This window comes from Rattus norvegicus, chromosome 1 (genome assembly GCF_036323735.1).
Source record: "Rattus norvegicus strain BN/NHsdMcwi chromosome 1, GRCr8, whole genome shotgun sequence".
Taxonomy (NCBI): Eukaryota; Metazoa; Chordata; class Mammalia; order Rodentia; family Muridae; genus Rattus; species Rattus norvegicus.
The window spans coordinates 186,565,102-186,587,401 of record NC_086019.1 but is presented as its reverse complement, the minus strand read 5'-3'; the positions used below and the strand labels follow the sequence as shown (position 1 = coordinate 186,587,401).

The following is a 22,300-nucleotide window of genomic DNA, read 5'->3' as shown; positions in this document are numbered from 1 at the left end:
ATAGTTTTCAAAATCAGCCAATGGAGGAAGAACCCAAACATAAGCTCTCAGTGTCACCACAAAGTCCCAGATAGCTGGATTAATCATTGGCCCTTAATTACAAGGTTCCAGAAGGTAAAATCACTCTCTCTCTCTCCAAATAGGAAGACCTGGTGTGGAAGGAAATTCGCATGCACACGCTAAACTCCTGCCCAAGGAGAGAGATGAACTACTATATCAGAGTTCTTGCTCTTGTTGCGTTCCCAGCATAGCCCATGTGCACAGACACCCTCAGGATTCTAGTGTTTACAGGAGGCGTTGCCGTTTGAATGTTCAGTGTCTCCCATATGTGTGAGGGTTCAGACACTTGCTCCTCAGCTGATAACATTGTTTTGGAAAGTTGTGACAGGCTTAAGAGGCGGAGCTTTGCTGGAGGAAGTGAGTTATTAGATGCAAGCTATGAGGTATCATACTCCGGCCATACTTCCTGTGTGCTCACTGCGTCCTAGCCACTGATGGGCTGTGACCAGCCACCGCACACTCCTGCTGCTTATCAGATATTTGATCGCGACGATGAGGAAAGTAAGTTATGCAGGAGGCAACATCAATCTAATTCTATTACAGTATCAGTCATAATAATGGTGGGTGATCTGTATTGTGTGTTTGCCACAGCTGGGCCCCCGGCACAAGACTTCACCCACATTATCTCTCAATGGCCTTAGGGAGTATATCATTACTGTGACTTTATTGAATGTGGAGTTCTATGTTTGAGGAACTGGTCTCCAGCTGCAGGTACTAACTTTAGAGGTTACAGAAACTTTGGGATTGTGGCTTAGCGAGTGGAAGTGGGTCACTGGGGGATTGAGGGCAGGCCTTGAAAGTGAGATACACTTCTGCTTAGGTCTCCACACTCTGCCTCCAGCCCACCATGATGTGACCAGCTACCTCACACTGCTGCTGCCGTGTCTTCCACATCAAGGTGAGCCAATATCCTCAGGAACTGTGGGTCGAAACAGACCTTTCCTCCCTTAAACTGCTTCCACCAGGGATTTAACATGGTATCAGAAAAAGGAACTGGGGTTGGGGATTTAGCTCAGTAGTAGAGCGCTTGCCTAGCAAGCCCAAGGCCCTGGGTTCAGTCCCCAGCTCCGGAAAAAAAAGAAAAAGGAACTAATGCAAATATTATCTCCCATTTCATAGATGTGGAAACTAAGGCCAGGAAATCAACTCCCCAAGGTCAAACTGCTAGCAATCACAGTGCGGGATGTGGAGCTGGATCCACCTACGGTGAGAGCCATGTTCTCTGCCCCCACGTTTACTAAGACAGCTGGTACAAAGTGGTAGACTGGAAGGTGTGGTGGGGCAGAATTGTGAGTGAAACCGTGGGTGCTGAGGTCTCTGCTTTGATTGACAGAGAATATGGTTCTCTCAACAGCAGGGCCAGGATGTGGGAAAATTCAGAAAGATGGTGATTTCCGTTTTGAGATATCATGGTTTTGAGAGGCCAGCACCCGTCTAGCTGAGAACCAGAGGGAGTCAGGTGTTGTTGGGCTCTGGGGAGAGAACTTGAAAAGAAACCTTTCAAATTGGCACACTGAGGAAGACATGGTGGATAATAACAAGAATGACCACCAGCCACTTCCCATGCAGCTGGCATGCACCGCATGGCTTTGTTCACGGCACCCTTTAAATCCATAAGGATAATCCTTCTAGGCACAGGTTTTCCTCCTACTGCCAATGATTAAACTTCCATCAACACTGTCTTAGAGCAAGCAGGGGAACCAGGAGAGAGCAACTCAGATATGCTAAGGACTGAGAGAAGCCACTTTGGGCAGATGCACTTTGGGCAGGAAAGTTTGCTGAAAAGGAGCCATTGAATTTGGCCTCTGAGAGCGAGCAGAAGGGACACTGGGGACTGTCACTGAGCTCCTGTCATCAGGAGAGTGAAGAGTCTCCACAGAGCCTTCGCAAAAGGGATGGGATGGGCACTCTGAGGAAGCCAGAGCTGAACAGAAGAGAGCTCTGGGTTCTGTGCCCTGCAACAGGGATCAGAACCTTGGCATCTGATTGCTTACTGGCTGAACAACTCCGAGGACATTTCCTCTTGTGTAAAACAGGGACAACTGTGGGTCTTCTCATGTGGGGTTGTGGTGATAACAACATGAAGTGACATGTGTGACAAGGGCCTGGAACTGTTTTCTTGTTTCCTTTGTGAGTCATCCCCGCAGTGCATGCTTCTGACAGGGGTTAGTTCCGAGCTACTCAAGTTTTAAATCCCGAAGACACAGGCTTGAGGTTTTAAAGCTCTTGTTAAAGCTCACATCTTTGTGAGGCTGGAAAGACGACTGAGTTCGTAAAGAGCTTGTCACTCAAGCATGAGGGTCTGAGCTCTATACCCAAGCACCTACATAAAAACCCAGGCACAGTGGAGGGGGCCTGTCATCTCAGCTGCTGGCCAGGCTGCTTCAAAAAATAGAATAGGAAGCTGTTCAGCAAGACATCCTGCTAGATCAACCTTTGAACTCCATATGCACACACATACATGTGCACTTGTGTACCAAAGCACCACACACACACATCACACACACACACACACTCTCTCTCTCTCACATACACACACATACACACACACATCACACACACATCACACACACACATGCTCACCATACCACACACACACACACACATGCTCACCACACACCCCCACACACACTCACATACACACACACCACACACACACACATATACACACATCACACACACACACAGAACACACACACACACATGCTCACCACACCACACACACACATACACACACACATCACACACACAGACACAGACACACACACACACACACACACACACACACACTCACCACACAAGTGCATATCAACTTTAATAGAAGAAGAATATCACCATTGGGAAAGAGTATCTTGTATTCACTCTGCTATGGGAAATTTGCAGGCACAAACTTGATAAAGCTAAGAGTACTCAAAAGGCAAATTTCAGATGATGCAAAGACGCAAACGTAAGAAAGTTGCAGGAAAAAAAGCTTGAATAAATGTACTTATGCTTTGAGAGTGAAAAAGACATTTCAAAAGGGTCAAAACCAAGATGTACCAAAGAAAATTCTGTCTAGTGATGTTAAAAACTGAAAAATGTATGTGTAGTTAAAAAAAAAAAAACAACAACAAACCCAAGCCTAAAGGTTAATAGCTAACTAGATAAAATGTATTTACGGTGCCTGCTACAGAAAGGGGCTCTTTAACTTGTAAATATGAGTCATAAGTTAAGTGATTATGTGCTAGGGAGGAAAAGATAGCCCAAAGGAAAATTATATAAAGGCAAAAAAAATTAATATTCTTTCTTTTTTTTCTTTGCTTTTTGGATTCAGAGAATTGAACTGAGGGTTTCAGATACACAAAAGAAGCACTCTACCACTAATCTAGATTTATAGAGTGAGAAATCTATTTCTTGTAAAGACTTACATTTGTTTTAAATTAGTGCATGTGTGGTAGGTATGTGCACTTAAGTGCAGGTGCCTAGGGAGGCCAGAAGAGGGAGTCAGAGCTCCTGGGGCTGGAGGCACAGGCTACCCGATGTGCAGACTGGAAACAGAACTTGGGTCTTCTACAAGAGCAACATTGTGCTCTTAACCACTAAACTAGCTTTCTAGCCAACCTGAGAAAACTACTTTTAAAGAATCAAAATACACAAAAGGTGCTCAGATGTCATTTATAATTAAGGAAATGGCCCTGAGTATATATATGCTTTGTGAAGGAAGGAGCGGTGTCAGTTGGGTGTCTCAGACAGACAAAAAAGCACTGAAGGCAGAGGCAGTGTATGAGCAAACGTCCTGAGGCAGGGATGTGTTTGCCACCGTCCTCAGTGAGGGTAGAGTGGGAGCAGAGTGGCCAAGGGGTAAGAGGGACAGGAGAGGTCACAGAGAGGGACAGGAGCCAGAGCACGATCTTCATGGCCATGCGCATGAGTGGATTCCCATCTCCTCTTGATAACCTGTAAGTAACATGATGGTTGTGTTTAAATCAGATCTGCAGTGTCATCTACAAAGGCTGTAGGTGACAGGGGTGACACTGGAAACAGCCCAGGTAGAAGACTGTTGCAACAGCTGGCTGAGAAAGGATGAGGGCTCGGTGGGAAGGGGGCTGTCAGGAAGATGTGTTTGGGCTTGACTATAAATCATTTGCATTCAGTGTTGACAGGATCTGAGGGAGGAGAGAAAGGAGCTGGTACCTTTGAGTCTCTGACTTTAGCTAAGTGAGGATCACTAAGGGCCGGACATATTTGCAGGGAATGGGATTGATCCATGAGGGAACATGGTAAATTGGAGATTACAGTGCTGATGCCAAGGAGGATGGTGGGGATGCAGTGGGATGAAGGGTATTTGAGGGCTACATTGGCACCAGGTACAATGAATGAGAACAACTATAATTATCCAGAGGGGAGAAAGAGTAGGCAGGGTTGTGGCAAATGGGCCAAGTTGAGAGGGCTCACTGGTAGATGGCATATCATAAGGGATTTCTGTTGCTGTTTTCCTTTGCCTTGGATGTCAAGACCCAAAGGAGCCAACACCGGAAGCTTGTTAGCTGAGACACCTAGAGTCTTCAGGAGCTGTTTTTCTTAAAAACCATCCACTTCCCATCCCCACTTGGAGGAAGGCTGCTGATTTGCAGGGCTCCCCAGAGGCTGTGAAAGGAGCTGAGAAACAGCTTCTAGCAGTTCTGCACCCCTTCACCCCCACCTCTTCCTAGAACAATGGAATCTTTAAGTGAGATAGCACAGAGGAGACGCTGGGAGCAGGGGTTAAGCAAGGGGGCCATGCTGCTGTGGAGCGTGATTTCCCTGCTAATCAGCAGCTTACGGGCTGGCAGATTACAGCCTCCCTGTTAAGTGTTTCTATGTTTTTCAAATGGAGCTGTCACTGTCCATTAGTTTCAGGGGCGCTCCCTAAATGGAGACGTCAGCCCTTGGGAGGCAGAGCCCGGGATCTGTTCTACGCCTGCTGTGTCCTTGGAGAGAATGGGCAGCTCGGTGGCTGAGATCTAATTATCAATGTAGTCTGGACCACACCTGCCTCCCTGGCTATCCTGGGTAGAGACTTGAGCCTCATTTAGCTACTGGCAGCGAATTCAATCTCCTTGTCTTCAGGGTACACCAGAGGGACCTCTGGCACAGAGACAGGGGATGAAGCCAACTAGTGTGTTTAAACACAGGCACCTATTCCAGGGCCAGAGGGAGCAGTTTCGCCTGATGGAACCGTGCTCATTCGCAGATCTACAAGCCTAGGTAGCAAAGCTGAGCTTTGAGCTGTTAGAAGGAGTCATGCCCAACCCCCTCTGGCTTCTGTTTCATTAGGTTGCCAACAGCTCTGAGTGTGGCTCCTGAGCACAGGGCCGGGCCGGAGTGTGGTGCAGCAGTAAAGCACGCACTGCTCATGCAAAGAAGCTTGGGCTCCACCCCGCACATGATGAAAACAAATGGTGTTTGCTCAGTTATGCCAATCATAAGGATCATTCAAACTGCCAAGACACAGTAGAACCCACGTCCTTATCCCAGGAGCCACCTTCAAAGACCCCTGGGGGGTTGCCTAAAATGATAGATGATAACGACAAACTTTCTTTTTTTTTTTTTTTCCGGAGCTGGGGACCGAACTCAGGGCCTTGCGTGTGCTAGGCAAGTGCTCTACCACTGAGCTAAATCCCCAACCCAACGACAAACTTTCTATAAATGTTTTTGTCATTTAACTTATAAATTAGACATAGTGAAAGATTAACAAATAAGAATAAAACAGGTAAGTTATAACGATATGTTTGCATTGAAAGTTTTTTTTTTCCCCCTGACATTCTAATGGTAGTTGTTAACAATGTAATGAAAGGAAACCATGGATAGTGGGAACACTCTAGGCCTTTCTCTTGCCTCCCAGTGCCCAAATCCCACACTCCTTTTGTTTGTCTGTTTTGTTTTTAAAACAGGGTCTCACTGTGTAGCTCTGTTTGGCCTGGAACTCACTCTGTAGACCAGGCTAGCCTTGAATTCACAGAGATCTGCCTGCCTTTGCCATCTAAGTGCTGGGATTAAAAGTGTGCACCACCGGGGCTGGGGATTTAGCTCAGTGGTAGAGCGCTTACCTAGGAAGCGCAAGGCCCTGGGTTCGGTCCCCAGCTCCGAAAAAAAGAACCAAAAAAAAAAAAAAAAAAAGAACCAAAAAAGTGTGCACCACCATACCTGGCCTCAAAGTCCACACTCTTTAGAATGGTTTTCTACAGGGACTTTCTAGTCTTCTGGTCCATTGCCCCTGTACTGTTCCCCTTCAGCCTGTACCATACTAGAGCCAAACTGGGCTGTTTCTGTTCCTAGGATGCTCACATGAGCCTCTCATCCCCACCTTCATCCAGGATGTTGCCTCTACCAAGAACCTGAGCCTCTCACCTGCCTCACCTCACCCCGCTGGTTTCTACACATCCTGACTCCTGAAGGGAGTCACTTTCTGGACAGCGTATCCTGGTCACCTCTATGTTCCTAGAGTGCATGTGGACACAGGATGTTAACCCAAGAATAATTACAGTGAGGAGGAGGAGGAAGAGGAGGAGGAGGAAGAGGAAGAGGAGGAAGAGGAAGGGGAGGAAGAGGAAGGGGAGGAAGAGGAAGGAGAGAAGGAAGAGGAGGAGGAAGCAGAGAAGGAAGAGGAGGAGGAAGAGGAGGGAGAGGAGGAGGAGAAGTAAAAGAAGAATCTTCTATTAACCAATAAGGAAAACAGTTAAATAAATAATGACACATCTATTTGATGTATCACCATGCAAAAATCTTTGAAAGTTAAAAGAAAATGGAGAAGAACATCACACAGCATCATTTTCTATATAATCTCTAAAAGCACACAACATGCCTTTGCTTCTATACGTTGCAGTGTGTGTGTGACAATCAAAGGCTTGTCGGAGGCAGGGTCTCCTTATTGCCACCTCCTGTGTATCTCAGACTCCAGACTGACTACAGCCCTGAGCATTTCTGGGGTATTCCTGTGTCTAGCCACCTCCTCTGGCTTTATGGAGACTCTAAGGTCTGAAGTTCTAGCCCTTAGCTGTTCTGGAAGTGTCACCCACTGAACCACCTCTCTAGCCTGAGAAGGGTTGTCTATTCTTGTTTTGTTTTCTTTTTTTGTCTGTCTGTCTGTCTGTTTTAAAAGACAGGGTTTCTCTGTGTAGCCCTGGCTGGAACTTGCTCTGTAGACCAGGCTAACCTTAAACTCAAAGATCCACCTGCCTCTGCCTCCTGAGTGCTGGGATTGACCACAGGTGCCGCCACCACCCAGCTTGGTTTTTTACTTTCCTAATTTTAACTTAAAAATAGCATGCTCTTGAATATCCTAGTAAGATCACCAGTGTAAGGGGAAGCCCTGGGTCCTGCTAAGACTGAACCCCCAGTGAACTAGATTGTTGGGGGGGTGGCGGCAATGGGGGGAGGATGGGGAGGGGAACACCTATAGAGAAGGGGAGGGGGAGGGGTTAGGGGGATGTTGGCCCGGAAACCGGGAAAGGGAATAACACTCGAAATGTAAATAAGAGATACTCAAGTTAATAATAAAAAAATATTGAAAAAAAATAGCATGCTCAGTTCTGTTTTCCTCCAAGTATGTTTAAATGCCCCCCCCCCCCGAGAAGCTGTTCTCTGTCTCCTCCAAATCAGATAGCTCATTTCTTGATATTCCCCACCGGACATCCTGTTCTGTGTGATCAGCAAAACACAGCAACTACTCAATCTGCCCCACACGTTAGTTCATCCGTTCATTCCATTGTTCCACTATTTCCTCTATTCCCAGCTAGTATATAAGACCCACAAAGGCACACTCTCTTGTTTTTGTTATTCTTCAACATTCCATTTCCAAGGCCCAGAAAAGTCACTCCAGACTATTGAATGGACCCACAGTGGTCCGTTCTGTGCCTATGGTGAGCCGGGTGTGGTGCAGAGTACCTCCAAGCATCCTGTCTCTTTAATCCACTGAGAACTCCAGAAAGGGCTCATTGTATAATACGGCAATGGGTTAACAGGGCTTAAGTGTCTGATTGATCCCACAGGTGACAGATTCAGCCCCTTCTACCAGTCATCTCCCTTCATAAAAACAAACTTTTAAAAAGCACTATGAGAAACAAAATCTCATGGAATTCTACGACCCTGGCCTCCCATCCCTGCCCCCACCCCGCTCGGTGTGTAGTATGTACGTGCAGGTAACATTGGTTTGTGGGTTACACATGCCTGTGGGGTTGCACACTGTGTAAGTCCATGGAGAGGAAAAAGGAGGGTTTTTGGTGTTGTTCTAGGCCCTTGAGATGAGGTTTGCTTCTGAGCTGAAGCCTGTCATTATTTTGGCTAGCCTGGTGAGCAGCTAGCTGTCAGGATCTGCCTGCTCCCCTTTCCCAACATTGGGGGTACAGGCACAAGAGACATTAATATGACCCTAACCATGAATCTTGTTAGCTTGGCTATTATGTGGGTGCCAAGGACTCTAACTCAGGTCCCCAAGTCCTTAGTTTAAACTACCGTGCTGTTTCCCAGGTTCCAGACTCTAATCTCTCATTAAATGACTGCTTTCGCTGTGTTCTGGGTGTCTGGGTAAAGAACTGATGGACGCTTTTTATTCCTTAAGCAGGTTTGGAGTCTTTATTCTTAATGTGCTTTTTAAGAGAAACTAGATGAAATGCTCAGTAAACAATTTCCACGTCGACAAAATCTCTTGTTCTCTCCTCTATCCCTCACCCGTTCACCCGAAGTTCACGCCGGTGCCCGAAATTAACTCTCATCACTCCTATCCTTTCTATTGTCTGCCTTTAAACATCCAATTCCCACCAATCTGAGAGATAGGCAAGGAAAAGATTATCTCACCTCAACGGGAAAACTGAAAAGTTGACAATGAATGTGGGGTCTCGTGGAGTAAATGAGGAGAGGCAAGATCCAGAGATTCTTTGTCTCAGTTACAGGTTTTCTATAGCACCCCACTTTCCCAGAGCATGCACAAAGCACGGCTTTGTAAGCTGAGATGGCCTGAGAACCAACCCTAGCTTCACCATTCCAGGGGACATGATCTGCAAGCAAGTTAGCTAAATTCCTAACATTCACTTGTTCTAGACGGATCTACCTCGTACGTGAAGTGAGGAGGTGGGGGATGCTTCAGACTCTGGATTGAAGACTTCATTTTTAATGGTGCTATCATATTATGATCATTAACAAGATTCACTGTGAGGGTCATGTTCCTTATTAAGGTTGGCCATCATTCTTGTGAAGTTTATTACCGAGCCTAAAAGGAAGCTTTGTACTTGAAAGTTTTATATAAGTTCAAATGAAGACGGGAGTTGGATGTGACTTCCTGTATTAAATACAAAAGGCTCATTTGGTTTTGAAGCTAGGTAGCAACTGAAATAGTTATTATGCCTCTCAGAATGAGGTATTTGGGTCCTGCCCTTGACATTCTTCTGTTGATTAATTCCTTAGAATCTTAATAATTCTTTCTCCAAACTCTAAGAAGATGAAACAGAAAACTTGTTAAGAAAAAAAAAAAAAGAAAGTGTAATCAAACTGTTAGAAGAAAAGTCGCCGCCATTGTTTTTTGTGCATCCAATATTTAGCACAGCAACCAATAGCCAAGGGCGATTGACTCTGTTCTGGACGGTGGGCATATGGGATGGGCATGGTGTGCTCTGGCTAGTGTGGGTCTCAGAAGTTCTGCCACAACCCAGGCAATACAGAAAATTCCACGTCAGTTAGTCATGAGCATGGTAAGAATCTGCCATTTAAGCCCTGAGGTCCAAGCCTGGTGAGGTATGGGGGTCTGTAAGATATGGAAGGACCTGTGAGGTATGGGCTGTGATATATGGGGAAGAGTTCTGAGGTGTGGAAGCTGTGAGGAATGGAAGAGCTGTGAGGTATAAAGAGTCTGTGAGGTATGGTGCGTGAAGATTGGGGCTGTGAAATAGGAAGGTGCCGAGCAGTATGAGGTATGGCAGTACTGTGAGGTATGTGGGTATGAAGACTGGAGCCTGTGACGTATGAGGGGCTTGAGGTATACAGGCTGTGAGGTATGAGGGAATTATGCAGTATGGGGGGCGGTGAGTTATGAGGGGCGGTGAGGTATGGGGGCTGTGAGGTATGAGAGCGCGGGATGGTGAGGCGGTGAGGTATGGGAAGAGCTACAAGGTGCAAGCGGGACCTAGGGCTTCAGTTAGAGATTAGTGGAAAAGATGCATGCTCAGACAAGAAGGATCCATTTCCGGTCCCAGCGAGACTCAGTCACTTGGAAAGACATTTTAAGCAGCTAACATGCCACTTCTGAGTTGTTGTGGAAATGGATTTGGGGAGGGAGCTACTTTGAGGTTATTTTTAAGAATATGTACTTTGTAAATAAATAACAAATGGGCCTTGTTGTTTCCCTTTCCGGGTCATGGGAGGATCTGAATTCTCCAAATTCTACTGTCATTGGACATGGCTTCTCATAGAGTTGGAGCTTTTAGGCAGAGTAGCTGGGGAGACAGGAAGCCCAGTAAACAGTGCTTCATAAAAGCAGGAAGAGGGATTTAAAAGGAAGAGAGCTGGGGGGACATAAATTGCTAAAGTGCTTGCTATGCAAGCATTAGGACCTGAGTTCAATTCCCAGAACTCATGTAAAAAGCCTCACACAGTCACACACGCTTGTCATCCACTATTGGAGACAGGCACAATCCTGGGGCTCACTGGCCAGTCTGCCTATGCTAATAAGGTAAGCTCCAAGCCAGTGAGAGACCCCCCCCCCAAACTCAAATAAACATAAATAAACAAACAACAAATAGACAGAGCTTGAGGAATGACACCTACGTTCTACAGCCTCCAGTCACTCATGCATTCACACACATATGTGCATCAGTACACACACACACACACACACACACACACACACACGGAGTAGAGAGATTCTGAACTTAGCTTATAAGTACCTCAGTTCTTGGATGCTGCAGTTCCTTATGTAGAATGTAGGCATGGCCTATGTACATGTTGTATATGAATCAGAAGACTCAGGAAACCTAACAGGATGCAAACACTGTGCAAGCAGGTATTATCCTGTTCCATTTGGCGGATGATGTCATGGTAGTGTTCTAACATGTTCTACATAGACACAAAATTTAATTTCTTAAAAAGAGCCATCCAAGGGGTTGGGGATTTAGCTCAGCAGTAGAGCGCTTGCCTAGCAAGCACAAGGCCCTGGGTTCGGTCCCCAGCTCCGAAAAAAAAAAAAAGAAAGGAAAAAAAAAAGCCATCCATGGTTGGTTGAATCCATTGATATAGACCCTGGGGGCAGAAAAGGTCCACAGCAGGCATGTATTCGAGAACTTATTGAAAGAATGAAGCGGAGTTAGGTGTGTTGATAAGTGTTTACTTCAGGGCAAAGAAGCTGAAGCAAGGAACAGAAGCTTTCAGATGGGATTGGAAGTGGAATTCTGAGCTTCTATCTAGGTTGGCATCTTAGTTGGATAGTTTAAAAACAAATCAACCAAGATTCAACTATTTGTTCCTCTCAGGCAGTGTCCCAGGGCATGGTGCCCCATGGTAGGCCTTGTGAAACGGGCTTATTCCTGATGACCCTGAAGTAACAAGATTTTGTTGAACATCAGGTAATGAAAAAAAAATCAACTATTTTTAAAAATAATTTATTTCCATTTTATGGGCATTGGTGTTTTGCCTGCATGTCTGTCTGTATGAAGGTGTCAGATCTGGGAGCTACAGACAGTTGTGAGCTGCCATGTGGGTGCTGGGATTTGAACCTGGTCCTCTGGAAGAGCGATCAATACCCTCAACCACTTAGCTATCTCTCTAGTCCTAAGATTCAACATTGTGTGTGTGTGTGTGTGTGTGTGTGTGTGTGTGTGTGTGTACATATATGTGTAGAGATGAAGTTGTATGTAGTTACCTGCTGTACTTGTATGGGATGTGGCATGTTTTGGGCTTGCATACGTCTCTACAGACGTGTCCCACAGGAGCTTGGCTGTAAAAGGTCACTCTAAGACAGGACAACAAGGCTTCTAGCAAGGGGGAATTTGAGACTTAATTTCACTGTATAACCTTAAAAAAATACCCCTTGGTAGTTTTATATGTGTATATACTAAATCTTAGTCACTACATTATCTTCTCTCACCCTGCCTACACTGAAACCCTTTTCCTTCCCAACAAATCCCCGTCCTCTTCCCAAGTCTTTTCTGGGTGTGTGTGACTTACTGAGTTAATTAGTACTGTTTGCATGAGCATGGGCGGGTTATTATTTATTGCATTATGAGCAACTTCCCTGTGGCTATACCACTGGAGAATGACACCCTCCTTCCAGCACTCATAGCAATAATCAGGAAGGAGAGGAGCCTCAGGAACACCCCCACACCCCCCACACACAATACTTCCATTAGGAGATGTTGAGGGGCTCAATCCGGGCTGCCCACTGCATAGCTTTGGGTGTGACTGGAAGTTTGATTTTCCAGATTTCCTTTAAAGGAAGATCAAAGTATGAAGTAACGAGGTCAAGAAAGACCTCAGGCCTGCGAGAGCAGGCAATTTCCAGGTCATTGATGACTCAAAGGGAGAAATGTCAATGGAGTGGTGGGAGCAGATTGCACAGAAAAGAAGGAGCAAATTGTCACTAACCAGAGCCAGCAAGAACCAGCAACCTTTCCTAACTGTTTATGCAACGTTCAATGAGGCAGTCAGCGTCAGAGTGAAGAGGGGACCTTGTATACCAGAGAAGAGGTTTTTAAGATGGAAACAAGTGGATGTGTAACGAAGGAAGAAGGTGGCAGGAAAGAGTTAGAAGACACAGCTTGTGTCTTGTCTACACTGCAGACATCTCTAAGCAATAGAGAAACACATCCTTTCTTTCTCATTATGCTTTGGTGAGCTAGGAATAGACCTAGTCTCTTGGCTCAAGGGGACAGATGACCCAGGTCAAGCCAATTAGCATAGTCCACCCCCCCCCCCGGTAACATGGAACAGAAGGGAAGCATATGGCCTAATAATCCTCAACCTAGATTACGTCTACAGCTACCAGGAATTTTAGGAAAAAGAAGCTCTTTCCAGTGGAAGTTTCTGGAACTTCCAGGAACTAAGTTGTTTGTTACCATATGCCTGTTATACAGTTAACCTTGAAGATTAACTTGAACACATCAAGAGATGTCAAGAGATCAGTCAAGTATGCTTCCGAGTGTGTCGATTCTTTCCAGAGACAACTAAACCTTAAGGCTCTGACCTAATCAATGATTTAATCCACCAACAGACTCAAAATTTGAATGGACATTTGGAGGTGGTGGAACTGTGGAAGGTGTCTTAATTAGGGTTTCACTGCTGTGAAGAGACACCATGACCAAGGCAACTCTTACAAAGGATAACATTTAATTGGGGCTGGTTTACTGGTTCTGAGGTTCAATCCATTATCATCAAGGCCTGAGGCATGGCAGCATCCAGATAGGCATGGTGTTGGAGGAGCTGGGAGTTCTACGTCTTGTTCAAAAGGCAAACAGAAGAGTGGTAAAGCCCATGCTCACAGTGACACATTTCCTCTAACAAGGCCATGACTACTCCAACAAGACCATACCTCCTAATAGTGCCACTCCCTGGGCCAAGCATATTCCAATCACCTGGAAGAAGTAGGATGCTGGGAATGTGCCTTTGGCCCACTCTTTTCTTGTGTCTTTCTGCTTTCTAGCTACCATGAGATGGGCTGCTCTGCTCTATTGTGCCCTTCCGCTGCAACGTTCTGCCTCAGACAGCCTCATAGATAAGGAAACAGCCAACCATGAACTGAAGTGTGAGCCAAAAATCTTTCCTCATGAATAGTTTCTGTTAGAAATTTTGTCACAAAAGTCAGGGTCTAACTAGCCCAAGGACCACAAAGTCTTCTGAGAAGCACAATTGGTTAAAGGTAGAAGAAGCAATCAAAGGAGATAGGGAAACAGAGTCTCCTTAGCACTGTTTGAGTCTCCATAGCCACACCTAAACATTGAGGGGTTTCCCTTAAAAGTCAGCTTGAATCAGGATCCTGTCTGCAACCACAGGAAGTCTGGTTAATGTGGAGAGAAACTGTAAACAGATGTTTATGGAGAGATAGGATGGTGGCGTTCAGAGCAGGAATGGAGAGAAGTCACACGCTGAGATCATAACTGTCAACAGACCGACACACTGATAGAACAGGATAGTTACGCCTATGCCTCAATTTTTCTAGTCACTCAGGAGATGGTGTCATCATCAGGGAACAAGAGGGTCAAAGCTTGAGTGATAAGAAGTTGAGAAAAGAAGCTTTAGGGCTTGCCCAAGGGACTTAGGAAAAGATGGCCTAGAAGGCACAGGGCCCAGCTGAGGTCACAGAGCCGACATCTGTGGAGGACCAGAAGCTTCCTTACTGGCCATCTTCATTCTTCTAGTAAACAGTAACGCAGACGTTAAGTTATGGCTCAGTTTGACTCTCAGTCCACTTTTCCTTTTGATAGACTGTAGTAGAAACTGACATCCTTTGGAAAGTTAGTTATGACAAATGATGTTTTGCTGGGGCACACAGGTGGAAGGATGTCTTACTAAAGCAGACACCTGAAAGAATGTTTTCCTGAAACAGGTTCAGGTGAAAGAAGGTTTTGATATAGCAAACACGTGAAAGGACCTGGGATGAAGAAGTATAACTATGACCCCGCAGACAGTGGGAGGTGAGCACTGAGCATTGGCTTGGTTTGCTCTATCTTGCTATTCTTCTCTCTTAACATACATGTATTTGTTCACCTTCCCTTTGTTCACGCTATCATTGTCGAGCTCAAATTGTGGTAATGCCACCACTGAGAGAGACTCGTCCAAGTTCCTGCACCAGCTCGACACTTCTGTAGCCTCACCTTAGTCCCGTTGGCAAGCCTGGCAGTCATCAGAAATGAACTACAGCTGCTGGTTCGTGCCTGGTGTCTGCCTGCTTAGAAGGCTGGTCTGCAGCTGCTGAGTCGTATTGGCATGGGACTGAACTGCTGAGAAAGAAGACCAAGCTCACTGCCTCCCCCAAGGAACTATTGCCGAACAGGCTCACTTCCCTCATATCCCAATAACTTTTCTCTTCTACTACCTCTGCTGGGTGGTGGGCTTGAGGAGAGGTTGAATCCTTAATAAAGTAGGTTGCAAAAAAATGTATGCCTTCAGTGGACAGTCTCCCTGGATCCTCTCTGTTCTCTTCTTGGGTGTTCTCTTGCCCTTTAGTCATGAGCTTTCTGGGATATTGTGATTATCATTATAGCTTAGGTGGGTTGGCCAAAGAGTCAAGAAATGGTCCTACCAAATATTTACCCAGTCAGGCCTAACCTGCAGGGAGGTAGGTGAAGTCAAGATTAGACCAAGAGAATCGTAAACCTCACATCTGTGTGGCTGAGTCTGATTGATGAGGGAAGAAACATTATAACTGGAAAGAGCTCTTTGGGGGATTCTGAGGTGAAGGGTAAGACTTTATATTAACTGATGCTCAGACTTAGTCTCCGGGTGACCAATGGCATATTATTTAGCTCATGGGTCTGAGTGTATCTCATTACATGTATAGGAAAACGAATGTTAACTCCTCTCTCCGGGGGGTATTGTAGGAGTGCAATTAGCTTAGTTAAGTTCACACAGGTCTACATTCTCTAGGAAAAGTAAATGATTTGACTAACATGACTGACTTGTTATAGTTATAAATAGCATAATAAATACAGCCCTGAATCTTTGTTCTGTTATATTCCCTGGATGAGTCACGTAGACAAATCTCTGGCCCTCTGTTCATCTGTTGGATGGAGATGAATTCCCTTTCCAAGGCAGGCTTCCAATCCTTGACTTGTATCACATTCCACTAATTACTGCCAGACATCCTAACAGTTCCATGCTTTCTCAGAATATGGGAGTGTCCCATCCGTCATTCCAACTCAATGGCTGACTTCTCTTCCAGGACTCAGCGCGAAGCCACGCACCTGGCAAGTGAGTCTGGAACTCTGGTCCAGGCACCTGCTAAAATTCCAACTATCTGAAGGGAGCCTGATTGGATCCATAATTTAATGGACTCCCTGTGGGGACAGGGAGCAGAGAGAGAGAGAGAGAGAGAGAGAGAGAGAGGGAGAGAGAGAGAGGGAGAGAGAGAGAGGGAGAGGGAGAGGGAGGGAGGGAGGTGGTAGGTAGGTCTCAGGCTGTGAGGTCTCAGGCTGTGTTTCTAAATTCTGGGCTACCCGTCAGCTACTATATGAACACATCCTAATATTTTGTTACAATCTCTGCAAACTCTGCCTCCATAGATAAGCACGTAGAACCTCCAGAATGGAGAGTGGAGTTATCCCTTCTTTCCAGAGCCTAACCCAAGATCCTCCTTTTGGATGCTGCCCTGCCCTGTTCTAAGTCCACGTATGCTGTCTCTGTTAGCCTTGAAACCCAAGCTTTCAGAAGAAGGAAATTTGCACCTTTTCCAGTTGTGCCAGTGGACTGTGAAAGGTGTGAATACACGAATTATTTGCTACAGTATTTTAAAAATAAATGTGAAGTCATTTGGATTGCACAAATTTCCAGCCTTTTCCTATTATGTAATAAACTCCATTAGTTGTCAAGGCTCTCTTCCATTAGTGAGAGCCTTACCAGGTGATTCAAATTCATCCAATAATTTTCCCATGGACTTTTGGCAGTACAGAGATCAGAGTTTGCGTCCTGGCTCTGCCACCCCCGCTAGACTGTGAATATATTTTTAACTTCGCCTAGCTCCCTGGCTCATCTGAAACATGGTGATAACAACACCTAGGCCAAAGAGCTGTTGTGAGAGTTACACGAGGCAACACCTGAAAGACACGTAGGACAGTGTCCACCACAGGCAAGAACTCAATATGCTTTCTAACACGTTTGAATAATACAGGTTTTATGAGAATTACTTTAAGTCACAACGTTCAAACAGCTATTGTCCCCTTGAGTATTTGGTACTTTGGAGGTGTTAAGTTGGAGTTAAGTTCAAAGCTTAAATAAATCATACTGGGTAGAAGTTAGATCCCTTCACTAAGCCTTGAATTTGGAGTCTGAATAACAAACACACAAAGGTTATACTTTCTGGCTTCGATTCAGAAATGTCAAGACATCAAACACACCTTCCACCACATGCACACAGAGACACTTGCTCATACTGTATAAAGGGCAATTGGGTCTGGAGGAGAATGTCACAGGAACGGAGCGGCAGCTCATTACAGAGCACTGAAGCTTTTGACTTCGTAAACAATGCTTTCAAGTGACAGAACCCCGGAGAAAGCAAGTCCTGTGGGTGTGAGCTGTTCCGGAAGCAGTGGCACCTTTGGGCTCTCAGATGGTATGGGCAACTTGGTATGTGTATGCATCTGTGTGTGCACGTTTTCCCATTCATGTGTGTGAGTGTGGGCACACGTGCTCTGTGATCCGCACATGGAGGTCAGAAGACTACTTCATGTGTTGGTCCTCCACATCTCTTATTTTGGGCAGGGCCTTCTTGTTGTTCACAGCTGCATAGACCAGGCTAGTGGACCCTCAGGCTTCTGGGGATTTCCTGTCTCTGTCTCCCATCTCTTGGGTATTACAAACCCATGTTTCTGTGACTAACTTAGACGTGGACTCTAGATATTTGAATTTTGATCCTCATGCTTGTACAGGAAGCTCTCTACCAACTAAGCCATCTGCACAGACGTAGCCGATTCTGATCATATTTTTGGAAAATTGCATGGAACCCAAAGGGCTTGGACAAGAAACTCTGCAAGGGGCTTTGTAGCTAGAAAGATTTTTAGGTTCTTCTGATGTGGAGATGTCTTGAAATGATGAGGCTTTATGTAAATAGTGAAGATAAGAATACTTGGGGTTGGGGATTTAGCTCAGTGGTAGAGCACTTGCCTAGGAAGCGCAAGGCCCTGGGTTCGGTCCCCAGCTCCGAAAAAAAAAAAAGAACAACAACAAAAAAAGAATACTTAACAAGAGCAGAAATGACAAGAGTCAGCCTGTGGAAGACGTGGGAGGCCTGACATGCAGGCTAGGAGAAAAAAAGAGACCAAGCATGCTATTTTGTCTCCATGGGCTGCATGTTTGTTCATAAGACAATGCAAGGAGTTAGAGAAAGATGGTCTACTTGGGTACTGGAGATTGAATGCAGGGTCTCTTGCATGCCAGGCAAACATTAGTGTGGAACTTTATATTTAATGGTCTTTTAATTTTTTAATTTGAGACATGTAACACTATCACACAGGCTAGCCTGAATTCATTCCAATCCAGGCAGATCTTGAACTTGCGATCTTCTAGTCTAAGCCTTCTGAGCAGCTGGGGTCACAGGCCGATGCCAACAGGACCAGCTGAAAGGTGATCTTAAATTTTACTCCTCAGATAGAATTGATAACCGAACTACTCATGTTTCCAGGGACTAATGGCGCCACATGCACCAGCAGGAGTCCAATTCACATGTCAGCACTCAAGACTCCATGGTCTTCATGGAGCGGGATGTCCTGTGGTTGCCTTACCTTCCCCATGCCCTTCAGTTAGCTGTTACTGCACTGCTGGCTGGACAAGCTGGTCCCAGGGTCATGGTAAAACACAAACATGCAAGAAGGCCCAACGCCCAGGTGCCCCCTACCTGCAGAGCAACATTCTAAGACGCATCTTCCAGGCCTGAGAATACCTTGGCCAAAGCCCTCAACAGTCATCTAGACTGTGGTATGCTCTCACTGACAGAAGGAATATAACTTACAACCTACAGGATGACCAGAGCCTATTCTGTGGTCTGTGAGCAGTGCTCTGAGCTGCAGGCACTCTCTTGATAGCTATTCTCTTGGTTCACACTTCTTCCACCAGGACCAAACTCTGGGCTACTCTCTCTACTTAAAGAACAATCGTGTGATCCACAGGGATTCCTGTTCGACCATCCTTTGTACCACAGAGGTACCAGGAACTGGAGAGGAGCTGAGGATGCTGAAGTGAGCATCACCCTAGAGCAGTGGTTCTCAACCTTCCGAAAGCTGTGATCCTTTAATACAGTTCCTCATGTTGTGGATCCAACCATACACTATGTTTCTTAACTGGAATTTTGCTGTTATGAACCAGAATGTGAATTTCTGATATGCAGGGTATGTGATAGGGGTGACCCTTGTGAAGTCACGACCCACGGGCTGAGAACCACTGCCTAAAGGCTCCCAATCGGTTCCATCCTGCCTTTGTTCCCACAGCATCCTGCCTGGATTGTTACGAGATTGCACAACTGTTCTCAATTTCACCCTCATCCCCTCATTAGACAATATAATTCTTTTAAAGCCCAGTGGTAGGCCACTATTTCTCTACTCACAGGTTGGATTAAAAGCCAAAGATCTTGTAGTGCTCAGTACCATCTTCCCCTCCCATGGCCTCTCTGTTTTTTCTCCTCACCCACTGAGCTCAGATGCCCAGAATCTGCTGTCCACCAGACGTGCGTGGCAAGCTTTGCCTTTAAATAAGTGTTTCTAACACTCTTCATGCCCCAGTCCTCAATACATACACAGCTCCCTCCCTCATCTCCTTCCTAGATATGCTGAAGGGTCACTTTCTCCATGATACATTCCTCTCACCTTATTTAAAGTCTCTTCTTCCCCATCCTGGACACCCCAAATTCCATGGCTGCTTTTGTTTGCTCTATAGTGCTTATTAACTTACAATACCTTACTATTTCACTTGCTTCTCTGTGCATTACTGGACTTCTGTTTCTGCCAGACAGCTATGGATTTCTGTACTATTTATTACTGTGTTCCCAAGACCTAGCACACTACTGACCTTACTGACCTCTGCTATGGTTCCTCGTAGCAAATGTACTTATGTACCTCTGAGTCCTCTGCTCTACCACATGTTCAATATGGTGGGACACACACTACCACCTGTCTCCTATTACATGCCGACCACAGCAGCCTAAGCCATATTTTATCAGAACACTGATCTTTACCATGCCCTCCCTTTGATACCACCCTTCTCTTACTATACATAAGACCCTGCTGACACCAGGCTCTGTCATCTCACTCATGGCCAGCGTGCACCTTGGTGCTTAGTGTTCTGGTCCCTGCTATACAACATAGAGTTCCTGCCCCAGCAGCAGGGAGCTTGTAAGGAGTGCAAAAACCTCAGGCTCCACGCTCAGCAACCTGTACCAGATTCTACATTTGCACCAGACTTCCAGGTGACTTGTGCATGCATGGAAAAAGAGCACTGTCTAGAAGCACCTGTGCAAGGACAGATAGCAGCAGTCTGCGCATGCACCATGTACCACACTTCCAGATCCTTCTGTAGCATCCTCTCTCTGTGCACACTGCTCAGCCTAAAGAAGCCATGACAGCTTGCAGTGCAGTAGGCAAATTATAGCCCTTTATAAATACATAGTAACTTACACAACAACCAATTTATCGGAGACACCCTGCTATACATAAGAAAATCACCTTTCACTCTAATATACAGCTCTAAAGAATCCTTTATGCCCCACGACACAGTGTGTTACAGTGTCCCATTTTATGGCCATTCATTCATTCATTTATTCAGTAAAAATTTTTAGCATCCATTATGTGCTAAAACTTATGCTAGGCTTTGACTCTGACAGTGGGGGAAAAAAAAACAACCACAGTCTAGTCAAAACGACAGATGTTAAATTGAGCACACAATTGCAAGAACATGAAATGAGTTTGTGAAGCAGGTCCCTACTCAGGAATCAGGAGGAGCCTCCCTGAGGAGGTGATGTTCCTTGGATTTAATGAGGTAGCGCCTAGCCTGTAGGAGAAGGAAGGAACCTCCCAGACAATGGTTTCTCATTGGTAAAGCTGGCAAAGAGAGAAAAGGCTTAATGTTAATGAATTAAAAGAAATCCAGGAGTGCTGGTCCTTGGGACTAGGAGTCCAGACCGTGGGAGAGACTCAAAAGCCATATATGCCAAAGACCCGTGGATATTATTGTGAGGTGTCAGAAAGCTGGTATGGGGTGGCTAGCAAGAGGTCGATGTGACCAGATACACATTAAAGGCACTACTGTATCGAGCTGGGGAGATGGCTCAGTCAGCAAATGGCTTTACCACACAAGCAGGAGGACCCGAGTTCAGATCTCCAGCATCCACGTGGAAACATCCAGGCATGACAATGTGCATTTGTAATCCTAGTGATGATGGTGGGAGGGGACAGACACAGGAGGATTCCAGAGGCTTGCTGGATCAGAGGGCTGACATGAAACACTAAAGTACAGATTGAGGGAGAACCCTGTCTCAAAAGAATGAGGTGGGGTGGGCCAGAGGCAGAAACTCAAAGTTGACCACCAGCCTCTATGTCCTTGAGCCTGTGTGCCTCATCCCACAAGATCTCTCTCTCTCTCTCTCTCTCTCTCTCTCTCTCTCTCTCTCTCTCTCTCTCTCACACACACACACACACACACACACACACAACTTTGTTGCCTATGACAATATAACAAACCTGGTATCTTTTAGAACAATTTCAAACAATGCATTGTCAAGCTACTCCTTGCCACAGTAAAAGACAGCACTGAGAACAAACAAAACCCATTCGGAGTGATTTTAATGAACCACCCATAATAGCACCCTTCACTGATGTTTGAATACAGGCCTCTGCTTCTGCCCCTTGTGCTTTCTCTCTCTGAACTCACTTAATAGCATGCATGAGTCAGGCACGTTGACAGGTACACACATGCCTCTGAATATCCCACAAGGCACATGGATCTCTGCACACTTGCCACAGGCATTTCAGAGGTGACTGGCAGATAAGAAGACAAGGACAAGGAAACACAGGTCCTGGGGTGGGGCGGGGACAAGAAAACCTGGATCTGCAGTGTATGAAGAACACTAGCAGGAAGAATCAAACAGGTGGTGTGTCTACGTGTGGGTGTGCGTGCACACGCGTGCGCATGCACGCACACACACACACACACACACACACACACACACACACACACAGAGAATTCAGATCATTGTGGCTCAGAAATGATTTTTAGAGCTCACATACCTGTAATCTCAGCATTTCAGAGTCTGAGGCTGGAGGACGATGAGTTCAAGGCCAGCCTGGTCCTCACAGCCCCCAAAACAAAATAATTTTAAAAATACAAGAATAAAGTGTTGCATAGTCACCAAATGCATGGACACAGAGAATTTATTTTCTTGCCATTACTCTCTGTGGTGCTTTGAATGTGCCCTGTTGGCTCAGACCTTTGAATGTTTGGCTCCGGTTGGTGGAACTGTTTGTGTCTGTTTGGGAGGCGTGGCCTTGCTGAAGGAGGTGTGGCCTAACTGAAGGAGGCGTGCCACTGGGGTTTTGAGGTT

At 45.7% G+C, this 22,300-nt stretch overlaps 1 protein-coding gene and 1 long non-coding RNA gene across 6 annotated transcripts in view; one reads left to right on the top strand and one right to left on the bottom strand.

Annotated features, from left to right (window-relative positions):
- The window catches only part of Prkcb (protein kinase C, beta), a 331,347-nt gene that overhangs the window by 7,342 nt on the left and 301,705 nt on the right, over positions 1–22,300 (bottom strand). The gene's annotated exons all lie outside the window — the stretch shown is intronic.
- Positions 835–6,659, top strand: LOC134483820 (uncharacterized). Its single transcript, XR_010060884.1, has 3 exons — positions 835–958; positions 1,180–1,266; positions 6,358–6,659. It is a non-coding gene; the product is annotated as an uncharacterized LOC134483820 (long non-coding RNA).